Source organism: Labrus mixtus, chromosome 7, assembly GCF_963584025.1.
Source record: "Labrus mixtus chromosome 7, fLabMix1.1, whole genome shotgun sequence".
Lineage (NCBI taxonomy): Eukaryota > Metazoa > Chordata > Actinopteri > Labriformes > Labridae > Labrus > Labrus mixtus.
Window position 1 is genome coordinate 29,979,981 of NC_083618.1, and position 16,802 is coordinate 29,996,782.

Genomic DNA, 16,802 nt, shown 5'->3' on the forward strand with positions numbered 1-16,802 from the left:
CAGTCATCCATCTGTGTTTGCCTCCAGGAACGATCGCCAACCGTGTGTGGCGAGCTGTCAGCGTGAAAAAGACCAGCCAGGAGTTCTTTTTCCATTTTGCTGCATTTAGTCCAGTTAGCAAACTTGGGACGCTCCCGACGCCAAATGATCCCCTCTGGATAAGTCTACAAAATAAACTGTCATTTCCCAACCCCTGCTACAAATAGAAATCTGCATATAGGCGGCTGTGGCCCAGTGGTAGAGTCGGTGGTCTCTCAATCGGAAAGGTCGAGGGTTCGATCCCCAGCTCCTGCAGCCACATGTCCGATGTGTCCTTGGGCAAGATGCTTCACCTCAAGCTGCTCCTGCAAAAAGTCAAACTTTGTCTGGTCTGTCCTCACGAGGAGAAGAAAACAGCTCGATGTTTTGTTCTTGTTGATGTATGGAGATCGGATCGATCATTCCTGATTCTTCCAGGAAATCTAAACTCTGATTGGATTTAATGGCACACTGCAGCGTCTCACAGATTGTCGCTGGTTTAAAGAACTGATTGAAAGCTGCTCTTGAATACAGATATCTGTTTAGAGAGATAAATGAATCATTCTCACATTACTGCCGATGGGAGACGGGATGACGCTCCCACACATTTGTGTTGTGTCTGCTTCTGTTCACCATTAGGACTCTTTTTCCAAAAGGCTGCTGATACGTGATTGGTCAAGTTGGACTAAAAATGCACTACAAGCGGAAAACCAGAACACTTCCCATGCTGAGAATCCAAACTCATGAGTACAGATTCTACATTGTGTGATGTAAATTCATCATGGTGCATTGCTGCTTTTGTACAAAGCTCTCGTCTTCTGTCTCCTGTTTAGTTTTAGTTTATTTGCACATTTTTTTTAAAGAAGAGTCAAACAGAAAATTAAAACAAATAAAAAATAAAACACGTGCAGGTGAGGTAGAAACCCATGAGGGCTTATCTCAAAACCTCACCTTAAGAGATTAAACAAAGTTAAAATAAAATACAGTAAAAAAATAACAAAGTTAGAATATTTACTATCACAAATAAAATTTACCCAACTGAAAATGACATACAAACATTGAAAACATAAAAATAAAAATACAGCCTGCAGTGTTTGACCTGTCGGTACTTTACCTCCAACCGCAGACTTAATCAGTCGCTCTGCTGAAGTCACCTGGCTTCCTGCATATGGTTACTCCGTGTGCATTTACATCAGAGTGACATAAGGCCTGGTACAGCTCATGCAGATGTTCAAGGTAACCTTCTGCATCTGCATAAGTGTCGTCAGTATCTGTAAATCCATATGCATCGTCTTTTTTTTTTTTAAAGGTAGAATCAGTGTGTGAAGGTTAAGGTTGAGTCCACACAACTTGCACGCTCAGACTCGTCTGAACTCCACTAAATGTCTGGTAAAATGACTCCTAATGGCTTGGCTCCTGTACAGCACTCGGATGATGTCATCGGTGGTGACATTTTATTTATGCTGACCTGCTCTATTTAGCACAGACCGGTCCAGACGAGAATCATTTGTCGGATTATATCAGCTTCATAATCAGGGCTTTTCTGTGCAGTGCATGTTGCCCTGGCTGGAGATAAGAGTAGTCCTTTTCTGTCTGTTACTGCACATCTACTGTACACACACACACACACACACACACACACACACACACACACACAGGTAGGCGGTGAGGATTCAGCCTTAATAAGCCGTTTGCAGTGAAGCAGAGCTGCAGCCGTCCTGTCAGAAGCCGCCGGCTGAGCCCTCAGAGCCGACCTAACATTTATTTAACCTCCAGCTGGCTGCAGCTCTCTCGTCTGCTTCAGTGCAGCTCGCTGACTCTCTGCTGGTGCTGTCTGCCGGTCCGCTCGTGTGAACGCAGAGTTAAATACTTAACAATATGAGGGACATTATTTCATATTGAAAAAGCATACTAATGGGCACATTAAATCAACACACAGATAAGACAAATGGTTAACTCATGTATAAGTCATGACGGAGTGGTAGACATGACACACTCCCTTTTGTTCTTAGACTCACACTGTACCAGAAATCCTTTTGTGGTGCTGCCGGACTTATTTGGGCGGCTGCCAGCTCCCAGTGGGTGGGGTGTGGTTTTTTTATTTTTTGACTGTGAGCAGTGTGCCTGAAGGGATCACTAAATGGTCTCTTTGTATGTCATGAATACGTGATGTCGTGACTGAAGGTGAGAGGGGACGTCTTTTAGTGAGATTTGAATGTCAGCGGGAGGTCTTCAATATTTCACATGAAGCCAGGAGGAGGAGGAGGAGGAGGAGGAGGAGGAGGAGGAGGGGGAGGAGGGGTCTTTGTGAAGTCGTGTAGAAAATTACAGAAAAGGAAAAACTGTCATGGACGCCGCGTCGCAGTGATTTGTTGTTTTTATTACGAGCGGAAACATTATGTCAAATTACTGTTAAACACGGGCGTTTTTTATGTTCTATCAAAAAAGATTTTCAGTTCATGGGGTTGAAGGAAACATTTTTGCGAGCAGGTTCTGGATCACCTGTAGTTCCATTAGAGGGCTTAACAGGTGGAAAATCACTGAGATGGGTTCATTAAGGGGAGAGCCGTAGAGCTATCATTTAGAACCCCTCACCTTGTTACTCTGTTGGATTTTAGAGCAGTGGAAAAGGGACGACTTCATGAGCTTTCAGTGGCCACAAACCACCGGTCAGTGGTTAGTTTCGGACCCTGATCCAGCAACAAATCGTCACCCACTGTGACCTTTGGCATTACTGAAAAGCCAACCAAAAGAAGTGTGTTTGAAACAGTCAACGGGTTCAGCTCATTGCTCCAAAGTCTGAGTACTACAACCCTAAAAGACCTGACACACCAAGGAGATTGTCGGCCGTCACCCTAGTTTTTGCGGTGTGTTGCTACCCCTCGATGTTGAATCGGTGTCGGTCTGTGAGAAGGATCCCTCTGATTGGCTGTTCAGAGGTTTCATTTCTCTCCAGCTCTCCTCTCAGGTTCAGTAAAGCTCCTTGAGCATGCCGCTGTAGTCTCCATGCTTTCACCCATTAGTGCGGTTTCTCCTTATTCGTCTCCTCCGCCTCTTCTTTTCTTTTTCCACTAAAAGACCAAGAGCTGACAACGCCAGCGCCATTTTCTACTTTTTATCAGACATTATTCTCCGTCAGTAGACGACCTATAATACGAGTGATGACCGACAGCGGTGTGAAAACGGTCTTCTCGTATCATAACAACGGACTACCGCCCCCTGCTGGCATGTAGAGGTATTTCCTCTCACGCATGAGCAGAACGTTTGGGTGGTTGTCCGTCGGCTGTAGTCTTTGCGGTGTGTTCAAGTGCAACTTTTTGGTCAAGGCAAACGGCTTTGTCTTGTTCTTCGCCGTCTGCTTGGTGTGTCAGGACCTTTAAGAGCCAACAGGTTCTAATTTGACGCCCTGGGTGGTCACTTAGTTGTGTTGGGGTTTAGTTCATCAGACTGAAGCCATGAAGTGCCTCATGAGTGATTAAATCAACGTTAAAATAAGCATCCTGTGCATTGAGGCTATAATAGAAGATCACTGATAAATCTGTTTTATATGCCTCACTGCTGCACTTAGAACAAAGCTGAGGTGAGACAGGAAGGAGTGAAACTGTAAAGGATGTGTTATAGATACAAAAATGATAGAAAGTGACAATTTTAGAAATGTTTTTATCGTTTAAAGAAGCAGGACTGATCAAATTTAGATTTTCTTTTTTTTTTCAAATATCAGATTAGGGGTCAAATAAATAAAAAAAATCCCGGAGTTAGCGTCGACATAGTGGGCTTTCAGGTCAGAATTTATTGAACGTAGATTATTGTCATCCTTCATAGCAGCCATAGAGAGCCTATAGCTTTCAGTCTTCATTGTTGTTTCAGAGTTCTTCTCGTTAAATGATTTCACCAGTCAGCTCTACGTCTTTGCGCTCTTCCTCCTCTCTCCTCTAACAACACATCTGTCTTGTATTTCTCTCCTCTTGTCTGCTGATCTCCTTCATTCTCCATCTTTAACCTCTTTCTCCTGTTGCCTCTCCTCCCCCCTCTCTCTCTCTCTCCGTCTCTGGCCTGTCTTTGTAGGGGGTGATGGGTAGAAACTGACAGGGGGTAACGAACTGATTGGGGTCCCCCCCCTCCTCCCCCCATGCCTCTTGTACTTCCTGTCTGAGCTGACTGTATGTGGTTCACAGTTCTGGAAGAGTTGCAGAGGATCTGGATGACTTCACATGATGTGGTCCTGTTGTCTGCTCGGCTTCACATGTGTGTGTGTGTGTGTGTGTGTGTTTGTCTGTGTGTGTGTGTGTGTGTGTGTGTGTGTGTGTGTTTGTCTGTGTGTGTGTGTGTGTGTGTGTGTTTGTCTGTGTGTGTGTGTGTGTGTGTGTGTGTGTGTGTGTGTGTGTTTGTCTGTGTGTGTGTGTGTGTTTGTCTGTGTGTGTGTGTGTGTGTGTGTGTGTTTGTCTGTGTGTGTGTGTGTGTGTGTGTGTTTGTCTGTGTGTGTGTGTGTGTGTGTTTGTCTGTGTGTGTGTGTGTGTGTGTGTGAGGTTGTTGATGGACTGCAAAGTAAGCATCATGGAAATATTACTGATAAGGGCTGGTGAGATGCAGAGATTGGGGCTGAAATTGGTCTTTGATATGATGGATGTGGTTCAGTTTGATTGATTTGATATCCTTCGAGTGATTGTAGTTGCAGACAAATAACCCAAATACAGACTCAGACAGAGCAGCAGGATCAAATCTTTATTGACAGCTGACTTTAATAAACAAATGTGTTGATATCAAACGTCAAAGACTAGGTCAAAAAACAGGAATATAGGGTCTAAATCAAAGAGTGCTGGAACACGTACTTTAAGACTATAAATTTGTGTGGTTAGCACAAACTGAAAATACGCTTCGTCAGAGTCCTTGAACGCCTCACACTGCTGGCTGTGGTTTGTAATCTGCAGATAAAACAGCTTTTACACTGAGGACGTTTTGACTTGTTATAAAAGCACAGGTGAAGGAAATATGCTCCGTTCTATACTAAAGGAAGAATGTGCGACAATAAACCAAAACAAACTGCTGTTTGGCGACACCTCCGCTATCCTGAAGCCTCCGCTCTCCTCCAGAGACACACCTCCAACCCCTCTCCCCTCACATTCGCACGATTAGAACGCACCACAATTAAACACCGTTAAGCTCAAGCGGCGGACAAAATCGTCCTTTGCTCGAGCTGCAGTCACCTGTGTCCTGCCATTGTTGTGTTATGTTGGCGCTCTTTAGTTAGCTCGTAGCTTCACATTGCACATAAATTAAAAAGGAATGACAGTGATCTGAAAACTCTTACATGACCCCCAAATAATCAGTGAGTATGTTCTTCTTCTTCTCTCTAGTTCTTGACTAAAACAGCTTTTATACACAAGGGGAGGAGCCGGCCGTCCCGTCCATGTAAACACGGCTCTGACAACAACACAGCCAGCGGGACTCGAGCTTCTCCCTCATTGTAGACAGTCATGACTCAGAGACACATTTACACAGGACAGACTGGATTTATGATATATTTATGTGAAACATGTCGCACATTCTTCTTCTTCAAGGTGCCACAAATATCCATGACCGTGAATGAGTATGATTACAACCAGAGCTCTGGAAAGCTAACACCTAAGTGGAAAGGAGCCATAAATAATCCTACCTGAGATTAACAGCTGGAAACGTATTCTGTGGGAAAACAAAGGGTTCATTATGAACAAAGATTACTTCAAATGCTGCTGCCTCTCTTTCTGCCGCAGGGCTCGACCGTCATTATGAGAACTCCTTCAGTAAAAGATGGAGACTTTAACGACGGCTTTAAAACTGAAAACCTCCAGATAATAGCTTTAAGAAAAGGATCATTTAAGGATGAAACGGATATTAGGGTGGGTAAATGTTTTAGTGATTGCATTTGAATCTACTTGTAAAGATGGCAGCACCGGTTACAGTAGTAGAAATAGAATCATTAGTAAACATCAGATTGATCCGTCTGCCATGCACCTGTCAGTCAAAATGAGCCGGCGCCACATCACACAGGTATTCTCATCGCCGCAGGTGCCACTCATCATTTATTAAGGAGCCTCATAAAAGAGCTTCAGATGACTTCACCCCGGGAACTCTGGGATTGACTTATCTGGGAGCAGCGGGGTGCTTCCCTTCAGGGCTGGAGAAACACACACACACACACACACACACACACACATAAAAACACACTCACACACATTTGACCGGTCAATCAACTTCCCCTCTCTACTCTTTCTTTCTTCATTTTTTTATTTCCTTATCGCCTCTTTTTCTCTGCGTCTCCTTTGCCTTCCTGCTCTTTTTTCTTTTTCCATTTTTTTCCTATGAAATAAAACCAGTGAACCTGCCAGTCTTCCCAATGCCTCCCCACTGTGCCTCTCCTCTTCTCCTCCTCCTCCTACTCTCTCTATCCATTTGATTGAAAGTAGGTCACTCTGAAGCATCCAGCCTCAGCTCCTGCCAGGCATGACATACACATATACACGCATATCGTCCTGGCAACCACGCGTTCCCCTCCACCATCCACCCTCCTCCATCCTCCATCCTACATCCTCCATCCTCGTTTCCTCTGTCTTACCTTCCCTGGAGTTTGTCCTCTCTACAGAGGGCCGGGGTTTTGCAATCTGACACCGCTTTGTTTTGTCCCTGCTCTGCTGCCGTAGAGGAACTGAGGGTTAATTGAGCAGGGCTTTGTTGAGGGAAGGAGGGTGCAATGGATGTCCAGTGGACGGGGTCAGAAACAGTCTACATTCTGCAACTTATCTAAATATTAGAAAAGTAAGTTCAACCATTTCTTGTGGAGGTGAGGGAAAATGAAACGGTGATATTGATGTTTTAATGCCGAATTAAAACTTCAACATCTGGTTCACTAACGAGGGTAAAGGATAACAAGCAGTATTAGTACTGTGCATGAAAACACTTTTAACCAAAGGTCCTCTTTCTGTCGGCTTCCTGAGCGATCGTCTGAAAATAAGGATACACAGATATCAAGTTTTCTTACATTTTGTTCCTCTAATCTCTGAATCCAGCCATCACCATGGGATCAGGATGATCCAGATTTATGGGATCACACTTATTTCAATCCTTCTCAAAGATGACACAATCTGGAGGCCAATAGACTCAGACTTCCAGGGTCCCCCACTCGCACACATAAAATGCCTAGAAAGTCAGAGTTCATGCTTTTAACTGCATTACCACGCAGGAGTAATGCGCTCCCACGTGTAACAAAATTATTTTTCAAATTGTGGCAGCTTGATGGATTACCCGCTGTGAGCACGATTACCGTTTCTGCCCACTGATTGTCATAAATACACCGCAGTCAATGACTGAAAAACTGGGTTAACAATGCCCACACCGACACCTCCTACACATTCCCCAATTATCCCATCAGCTTCTGAGAGGGGTTGTCATGGCAACCCCTTTATGGAATCATCTATACCAAGGAAATGATGTCACTGTCGTAGACGTTTTCCTGCACAGCCTCGTTAAAAACGTGACCCATGACCTACTATATACTTTGTGTATGACCAATAAGTGTGTGTGTGTGTGTGTGTGTGTGTGTGTGTGTGTGTGTGTGTGTGTAGATAGTAATGGACCCGGGTTCAAAGGCCTTAGCTGGAGGGTGAATTGGAGGTTGGTGGGTGGAGGTTTTATGCATGTATGGAGGAGAACAGAACACACACATGCAGAGCTCAGGGAGAGTCATTAGTGGATCCATGAGTGCTAGACCTGTTATAGATCAGCGGGGAATAGCAGGTAATAGACTGGACTTTAAAGTGCCCACACTGACACACACACACACACACACGCGCGCACACACTCTTACTCACTCACTCCCGCGAGGCTGTTGAAAGCAGGTCAGCGAGAGCCACACTGGGCTGTGTTTGATGAAGAGCATCAACAACATCGCTCGTTTCTTTATTTACTTCACACTTTCAGTCTTTATTGTTTACTGTCTGATGTTTTATTCAGAAACAGCTCGTCGCATTCTTGCTTCTTCTTCTGCTGTTTGATTAGAAAATAAACCGGCTAACTGTTGAGACATTTTAGTCATTAAAGATCATAATAATAAAGTTTATTCTGAGTAATCAAAAACCAAATACAGAATACTCTACTTACCTTGAATTCCAACATTGAAGTGAATATTTTTTTGTGAGTTCGACTGAAACTGGACCATGTGCCGGATCACTTGAGAGACATCCTTAGGGGTCTGTAAAGCGTCATGAGGGTTGCTTAGTAATTTCAGCGTTACACTCGATTTGCTGCAGCTTATTGAGTCATTATTGTGTAATCAAAGCTGTCCCCCGTGTTTGTTTTCAATTACGACTTAATTGCTCGATCTTCGATAAATGATAATGAGCTTAAAGTTAAAGTAAAGTGAATTTAATTAGCTTTCAGCTCGATTTTAAGACAAATTAAACTTAATGAAGAAAGACATCAAGGAGTATCCCCCTGCTCACATTTCAGCATGCTCTGTGTTTAATGAAAGAACGGACTGTGTGTTTGTTCCAGTTACATTTATTCACGATGCATCTGCAGGTGTGAAACAGTCCTGTTGGAAAGATTTATTTAAACCACAGGCCGAGGAAGCTGAACACACATTCAGCCGAACAACTTTAGTTTAGTTCAGGCTCAATGTTTTCACACATGGGGACAGAATATCAAACACACAGCACAGTCAGAGATACTGCGAGCGCTGAGTACTGTTAAGTGTTTTAAGTCTGCACAGTCACTGGAGAAAGTGCCGATAGTAATATCCCCCTCCTGCATCCATGTGTTTATCTTGAGTCTCTTGGCCGTCTCACTGTCTCCCTGAACTTCCTGTTGTATAACAAGAGACTTCTTTCTTTTCTAAAGTGATACCAGATGTTGAAGCTCTTTTGCTCCACAAATACCCTTTATAGGCTTTAATACAGAACTGGGATTAATCAGACATATACAGAATATCTGCCTTTGATATAAACGGAAATTAAAACTCAAAAACATCAAAATAAACATTGAGGGGGAGTAGCAGAGAGAACTCCCATGATTCCCCACTAGCCTCGACGTCATCTTTTGTTGTTGTTTTGATTGAGATCCCCCTGGCAGCGGATTTTACATACTGTGCGTTTAAAGAGGACAACCTCAGAATATAATACAAATGACCAAATTCGGTACGGAGTGACAGAGGGTGTAACATATAATCAATGGGGATCGTGTTTCTAACAGTAACCACTACATGTCCCAGAATTTACTGTAAATAATCATTAGTATCCTCATGTGCAAAACCATCATTTTGACAGCATATTTTGAAATTGTTCGCCCGCAGCATTCAGGTCAGTTTTGGCTTTTCATTAATTCAGCTGACACCATTAAACCATCAAATCCAGAGTAAGAAGCTTCATGATTTGGTTGGAATACCAGGCATGGCATTTCTCTTCCTATCTAACGGAGAGAAAGTTCATGGTGTCTTTTGGGAGACTTTGTCTGATTCCGCTCTCTGACTTGTGGTGTCCCACAGGGCTCTGTTCTGGGGCCACTGCTCTTCCCTTTATATTTGCTGCGACTGTGACAAACCTTTTAAAGATATAATATCCGATAACATCTGTTCACAGGTGATATCCCACTTCACTTTTATTGAAACCTAGGGAGCCAGGGGATCGCACAACAGACATGAAACACTTTTCAACTCCATGCTAATATGAGTGAGGTTCTTGTTGTTTTTCCAGAAAATTATCGGGCTTTTCTCCTCTGCTGCCTGCTACAACCTGAATGATTTAAAGGTCATATTTGATTCATCTTCATCACTGCACAGCTACAATTAAACCTTACTATATCTAATTTCTTCCACCTATTAGATATTGTCTCTTAGGTCTGTGTGTACGTTGGTAGTATTACACATTGCTATGTCCTGATTCACTTATAGTCTCCTCAAGTAGGGCATACTACCACCGTGCCCTTTGGCAATGCACTTAACCCAGTTATAAAAGTCTCCTGCAGATGTTCAATGTGTGCCATACAGTAGTCAGATGGGGATGTATTGCCTTTAACACATATTGGATGAACTCTTTAGTCATCGGATCGAGTATAAATGTGATGATGATGTAGCAGCTTAATTAAAGTGATTCTCTGTATGTGTAGAAGTTCAACACACTTTTAAAGATGCACTTACTATCATACATTATGAAGGATATCGTTGCAAAATTACATAATGAAAGAAAATAAAAAGTTACTCTCTGAAATATTGATGTGATGTGAAGATGTTAAAGCAACGTTTTCTCTGAGATGAACCACATATCGCTCTCTGCTGAAACATGCAGCGTCAGTAACGTCTTGTCATAGACGGAGAGCGTTTGTGGACGCTAGAGTAGATGTGGCTGCTGAGAAATGAACCGACAGAATGCTCAGCAGCATGACTTTCTACATGAGAACAACCACGGTGACTGCTTTATGTCGCAATCTGGCGTTGATGCAGCCAAACCTCTTCAGTGTGTTTCAGTAGACTGGTGGTGTCGGTGAGGAACATTTCCTGTTTTTTTTGTGGAGATTATAATTTGGTCCACTTTTCCCTCTAATGACGGCAGTTCTGAAGAGAAACAAGAAATGTCAGGAAAAGATTGTGTGATGAATGAATGGGACATTAATGTACATGTTTCTATATTTATTTAATTATATATATATATATTTTGTTTTATTTTATGTGTTTTCTCTGTTGTGTCTTGGGATATAAAGGTAAATATCTCTTGTGATCCTGTTTTCACTCTTGAAAAGTGTAACTAAGTTAAATGTTATGGTATTATTTTGGTTGATAAAAACGTGTAAAGTATTACTGATGGAAAGCATGAAAGTAATAAAAATAATTAAAAATAAATAAATGTCAGGAAAAGAGAGTGAGGGGTGACATGCTGCCATCGGGTTGAGGGTGTAACCCAGCGCCACGGGGAGACGGGGAGAGAACCGGGAAAACCAAAATCAGAGAAAAGCATCTTGGATAAGTTTGAAAATGGGAGACGTTAAGATCGCTGCATCACTTTGATTCTTTCATAGAATCCCCCACCCACCATGTGTCCATATGTGTAAGATGTACAACACTTAAATAAAGGGCAACTCTTCTGATAAATTTGAGCACCAGCGACTACCTTTTCATCTGGAAATAATCTGTGACAACAAGCCTTTAGCTGCGTGTAACTGGGGGAAGTTACCCTCGTGTGTTTTGGTTCCACAGTAACGGATGTTTTTTTTTGTATTGACTGAAACATTTTTCATTTTAGCACAGACTTTATTGGAGTTGCAGTGTGTGTTTATGTGTGTTTTATACTCCCATAGAGGCTTTTCCTCTCAGCTCCAGGCGGACTGTGAGTGAGTGTGTGTGTGTGTGTGTGTGTGTGTGTGTGTGTGTGTGTGTGTGTGTGTGTATTTCGGTGCTGCAGCTCAGACAAGACGGATAAAAAGAAAGCAGGAATGAGCATCGTTTGATCCTAAGGGCAGCGGCTGGCGTACAGCCGTGCTCTTTGAAAGCTCGAACACACAGTGGAAGAAACAAACAGTGCTGCAGACAGTCCTGAGGCGTGTGTGTGTTTGTGTTTTTGTGTGTGTAGCGTTATATCTTCCTCTTCTTCCTGCACTCAGACTAACAAAGACTAATGAGCAGTCACCACATCTGACGGCGCTCGTCTATTCAGATTTTGATCTTAACTGTGTTTCTCTGTGCGCAACAAAACTTGAGCTTGTTTTCGCTGTGAACACATTCAGCACGAGGCTGTAACTTTGTTTATTTTCTGTCTCTGTGTCTCTTCAGGTCTGCTGAGTGGAGACGACACAGTGGGTGGACAGACACAAGAGACGTGTCCACATCCGTGAAGGTAAGTCAGCGTTTCTGTTGGATGTTACACACCTACATTCACAAAAACAGACCGGACTAAAAGCTTCTCTTAACTCACAGAAGTCCACTCTTTCAAACGGACATTTTACATATTCTCCAAGCACCATGACGAGTTTCTTTGTACTGATACGTTGCATAGCTTATCGATAATGAGGGGTGGCCTTTGGGCGGCTGGGGTTCAACTCTGACCCTCTCCACTTAACCACATGTCATCCCCCCCACTCTATCATCCCCATGCCCGACTCTATCTTCTGTCCTGTCTTCTCACTAAAGGCGCTTTAGACCCCAAAAAATCTTAAAAAAAAAAAAAGTTGCTTTGCACATTTTACGTCTTACAAATAAACAACAAGTATAAGAACAACAAAGTAGTTTGTTCACTCTTCATGTGTGAACGCAAACGGACACATTTTTCAACTCAACTTTACCTGAATTTTTCCTTCCAGTCCCCTTTAAACTTTCCACAGGAAGTCGGCGTGAGTTGATGTGAGAACGCAGCGTCTCACTGCGAGTAACATTGATGAAGAGGCAAAAAAGTGTTGCTTTGTCTGTCCTTCTTCTTTTCCGTCCTGCCTCCTGAGACCCCGCCCCTTTCGTCCGTCAGCAATAGTCTCTCCCCATGAGGTGCATGTGTGAACAACTAGCTCAGGAAGATTTCCGGTGCAGCCTGAGTTTCCCAATCAGAGTTGAAAGAGCCAGAAAAGCATCCAGCGAGTTTTCCAATTTCAGAAAGGCTTTTGAGAAAAATGACTATCCGACCTCATTCATCAGAAATCGCCCTGTGCGGTCCTAAAAGTCCCACAAATGACCACAGCGTGTCCCAAAACATTTTGACCTGCCCAGTGAAACAAAATATTTGCACCTTATGCTCGGTTTATCACGAGCCACATGACTCAGCATACGCACTCTGTTGTGATTTCCTCTGTTCAACATGCTGCCTTGATTGATTTCTGTGCAGAGGGGAAGTTCGACCAATCACAAGCTCACATGCGTTCACGATCATCCAGTATCGCTGTGTTTGTGATCAGATTGTTTCTGCTCATCTTCTGCTATGTACAGTTTTTATTACCAGTTTGTATAGCGCTCCCAGTAGCCCTGCTGAGGGTAAAGTGTGTGTGATGGGGGGAGGGTTTTTTTTGGGGAGGGGCTGTTGGTTAAACAGAATTGATGTTGGAGGTTTATATGGAGGTCACAGAAATAGCTGAAGGGGCATTTAGTGTGTTATTGCCTCAAGCTTTACTTCTCACAGAGATAAAAATTAGATTCTTCAGAAGAAAAGTACACATCACATAAAGAGAAGAAACCTCCATCTTTTAGCAGCTGGGAAATATTCTTTAGAGAACGTTTACAAATTCCAGTTTTAAGAAAATGCAAATGGAGATTTTTAAAAAAAGATCCTTGGCTCATTTCTTCCTCTGTCTTCTTCTTCTGCATGACCTACATTCACTGCATTTAATATATTCTACTGTGAATGTATAATGTACAAGACGCAGGATTAGATGTGATGTAAGTCAAATTAGAAGGTGGAGAGAAAAAGGAAGGAAAGAAAAGGTTTCTGATAATAAGGAGGTCAATCCTCTGACACTGAACCGAAGCTCGACCTCCGACCAGTCAGTGTAGGTTCTAAAAATGTTTACCTCGAGAAAGATCTGGATAAAACAACGCTATCTCAACCTCACATGTCAAACGTTCCCGCCGTGTTATTAATGATTAAAATCAGCTAAAAATAAAGAAGGGATTCTTTTTATGGCTAATTTTGGATTTTTTTCCGACGTTATATTTTGGGCCTTGTTGCCGTTGATCGAGAAGAAATCTGAAGAGAGACAGGAAATGTAGAGAGGTCACGTCACTATTTCTTTAGGGAAGGGATGAGGAAGGAGGGTGAATGGATGGGAAGGAGGGAAGTGATGAGGAAGGAGGGAAGGGATGAGGAAGGAGGGAAGGGATGAGGAAGGAGGGTGAATGGATGGGAAGGAGGGAAGGGATGAGGAAGGAGGGTGAATGGATGGGAAGGAGGGAAGGGATGAGGAAGGAGGGAAGGGATGAGGAAGGAGGGAAGGGATGAGGACGGAGGGAAGGGATGAGGAAGGAGGGTGAATGGATGGGAAGGAGGGACGGGATGAGGAAGGAGGGAAGGGATGAGGAAGGAGGGAAGGGATGAGGAAGGAGGGTGAATGGATGGGAAGGAGGGAAGGGATGAGGAAGGAGGGAAGGGATGAGGAAGGAGGGTGAATGGATGGGAAGGAGGGAAGGGATGAGGAAGGAGGGAAGGGATGAGGAAGGAGGGAAGGGATGAGGACGGAGGGAAGGGATGAGGAAGGAGGGTGAATGGATGGGAAGGAGGGACGGGATGAGGAAGGAGGGAAGGGATGAGGAAGGAGGGTGAATGGATGGGAAGGATGGAAGGGATGAGGAAGGAGGGAAGGGATGAGGAAGGAGGGTGAATGGATGGGAAGGAGGGAAGGGATGAGGACGGAGGGAAGGGATGAGGAAGGAGGGTGAATGGATGGGAAGGAGGGAAGGGATGAGGAAGGAGGGAAGGGATGAGGAAGGAGGGAAGGGATGAGGAAGGAGGGTGAATGGATGGGAAGGAGGGAAGGGATGAGGAAGGAGGGAAGGGATGAGGAAGGAGGGAAGGGATGAGGAAGGAGGGTGAATGGATGGGAAGGAGGGAAGGGATGAGGAAGGAGGGAAGGGATGAGGAAGGAGGGAAGGGATGAGGACGGAGGGAAGGGATGAGGAAGGAGGGTGAATGGATGGGACGGAGGGACGGGATGAGGAAGGAGGGAAGGGATGAGGAAGGAGGGAAGGGATGAGGAAGGAGGGTGAATGGATGGGAAGGAGGGAAGGGATGAGGAAGGAGGGAAGGGATGAGGAAGGAGGGTGAATGGATGGGAAGGAGGGAAGGGATGAGGAAGGAGGGAAGGGATGAGGAAGGATGGTGAATGGATGGGAAGGAGGGAAGGGATGAGGAAGGAGGGAAGGGATGAGGAAGGAGGGTGAATGGATGGGAAGGAGGGAAGGGATGAGGAAGGAGGGAAGGGATGAGGAAGGAGGGAAGGGATGAGGAAGGAGGGAAGGGATGAGGAGCACCGAGCAGCTTTCTTTGCATGCATGGCCATTAAAATTCACAACAAACACGACTACATGTGAAATCAGTTCATGAGATTCGAGTGTGAAACGAGGGGTTTTTGTTTACACACACAAATGAACCCACAAAATGTAGATGACAAACAGTCCCTTCACCTCCGCAGCCCCGTGTCTCTGTGTTTGTGTCCCTGTAGAGCTCCATTAGCACTCATCATCATCATCATCCAAAATGCCTCTAATGGAATCCCCCAGTCCTGCAAACAAAGGCACAAAGAGCGAGTGTTGAGTGTTTGTGAGTCCTGGGCCGGGGATGGGCATAGCTGAATATGAATGCTCTCCCTTCATGGACAAAGAGGAAACACAACAATGAGCTTCATGTGTAATTGCACATGATGGAATGAGGAGATGACGATAACAGTGAGAAACAAGACCATTATAAACCCGCCTGTGCGGTCGTGTTTGGAGACTCTGCGTACTTTCATTTTTTTTGCACTTTTTTTGCAGCGTGTTATCTCCCGTCAAAGACGAGCGGTTGATAATGCTTCATTCTTTGTGAGTGTCTGAATCAAGGAAGATATTCCTGAAGAGAGCACAAATAAAAAAAAACCTCCAGCAGCTGATTAGGCCTTTCTTTTGTGTGTGTGTGTGTGTGTGTGTGCAGCTGGAATAATCACATCTTAATTATGCTAATTATGCTCGTTTTCACAGGTCATTTAAAAGTGAGGTGATTTTAACTCCTGCATTTTCAGACGCCGCTCAGAGAAATAATAAAATCAGTTAGGGCTTTAAAGGCTTTATATGTGATTTTTTGATCCGGCAGATGTCGCCCTTGAGCACCAGCATGAAACCAAAGCAACTGGCGCTGCATTGTTGTGTTAGCATGCTAATGCTAGCGATCTTTATTCTGCTCGTATCTTCACACTGCATGTAAATTTACCTGAAATGAGCGTGATCTAGAAACACAGTTAAGCAGTGAGTACAGTATGTTATTCTTCTTTTCTCTAGTCCCTCAATTAAACAACTTTTATACGTGAGGGGAGGAGTCAGCCGGCCGTCCGGGCGATGTAAACAAACTGAAGATAGGACTCTGAAAACTCTGAAAACATCACAGACAGTGGGACTCGGGTGTTACACCCATTGTAGACAGTCATGACTCACAGAGTTATTTTCAGAGGATATACTTGATTTCTACATTTAAGTGTGAAAAATTGCATATTAAGCCTTTAATTCAAATAAGAGTATCAAAGTCTATTGATTCAATCAAAGGCACACATCCGAAACTGAAAAAATGTGCACCATGAAATCTGGAATTTAAATCTCGTGTGTGTAAGACCAAGCGGCAAACTCCGGTATTGAAAAATGAAGCCAAAGTCTGAAAATCCTGCAGTTCTTCGAGTGTCCACTAGAGGCTGGCTCCAGGAACAGCGGAAGTTACATGACGGTTTATCTTATCTATTTTCTTTGTCTGTATTTTGCCTGACAGGACAAGAGATGTCATCGACTTCACTAGAATGAATTGTACCAAGGCACGTGTGATACAAAAAGTGAGATAAAAAGATGAAAATAGAGACAAACTCAGAGTGAGCGACGTGGATTACCTTGTTAGTATCACTTGCAGACTTTGGGGGGACAGTGGATAGAGTCGGAAATCAGGGCGAGAGAGAGTGGGGAAGGACATGCGGGAAAGGAGCCACAGGTCGGATTTGAACCTGGGCCGCCCGCTCGGAGGACTATAGCCTCCGTGCATGGGGCGCACGTATTAACGACTGCACACCCAGCGCCCCCAAAACAAGAATCTATAGAGTTGATTCTTGTTTTGTGA

General features: G+C 44.0%; 1 protein-coding gene across 12 annotated transcripts in view; it reads left to right on the forward strand.

Moving 5' to 3' along the window:
• Positions 1 to 16,802, forward strand: part of nfasca (neurofascin homolog (chicken) a) — a 138,340-nt gene that overhangs the window by 58,125 nt on the left and 63,413 nt on the right. For all 12 annotated transcript variants that reach the window (XM_061041544.1, XM_061041546.1, XM_061041545.1 and 9 more), the window contains one exon: positions 11,810 to 11,873. The gene's annotated coding sequence lies outside the window, so the exon portion shown is untranslated. The remainder of the gene's footprint in view (positions 1 to 11,809; positions 11,874 to 16,802) is intronic.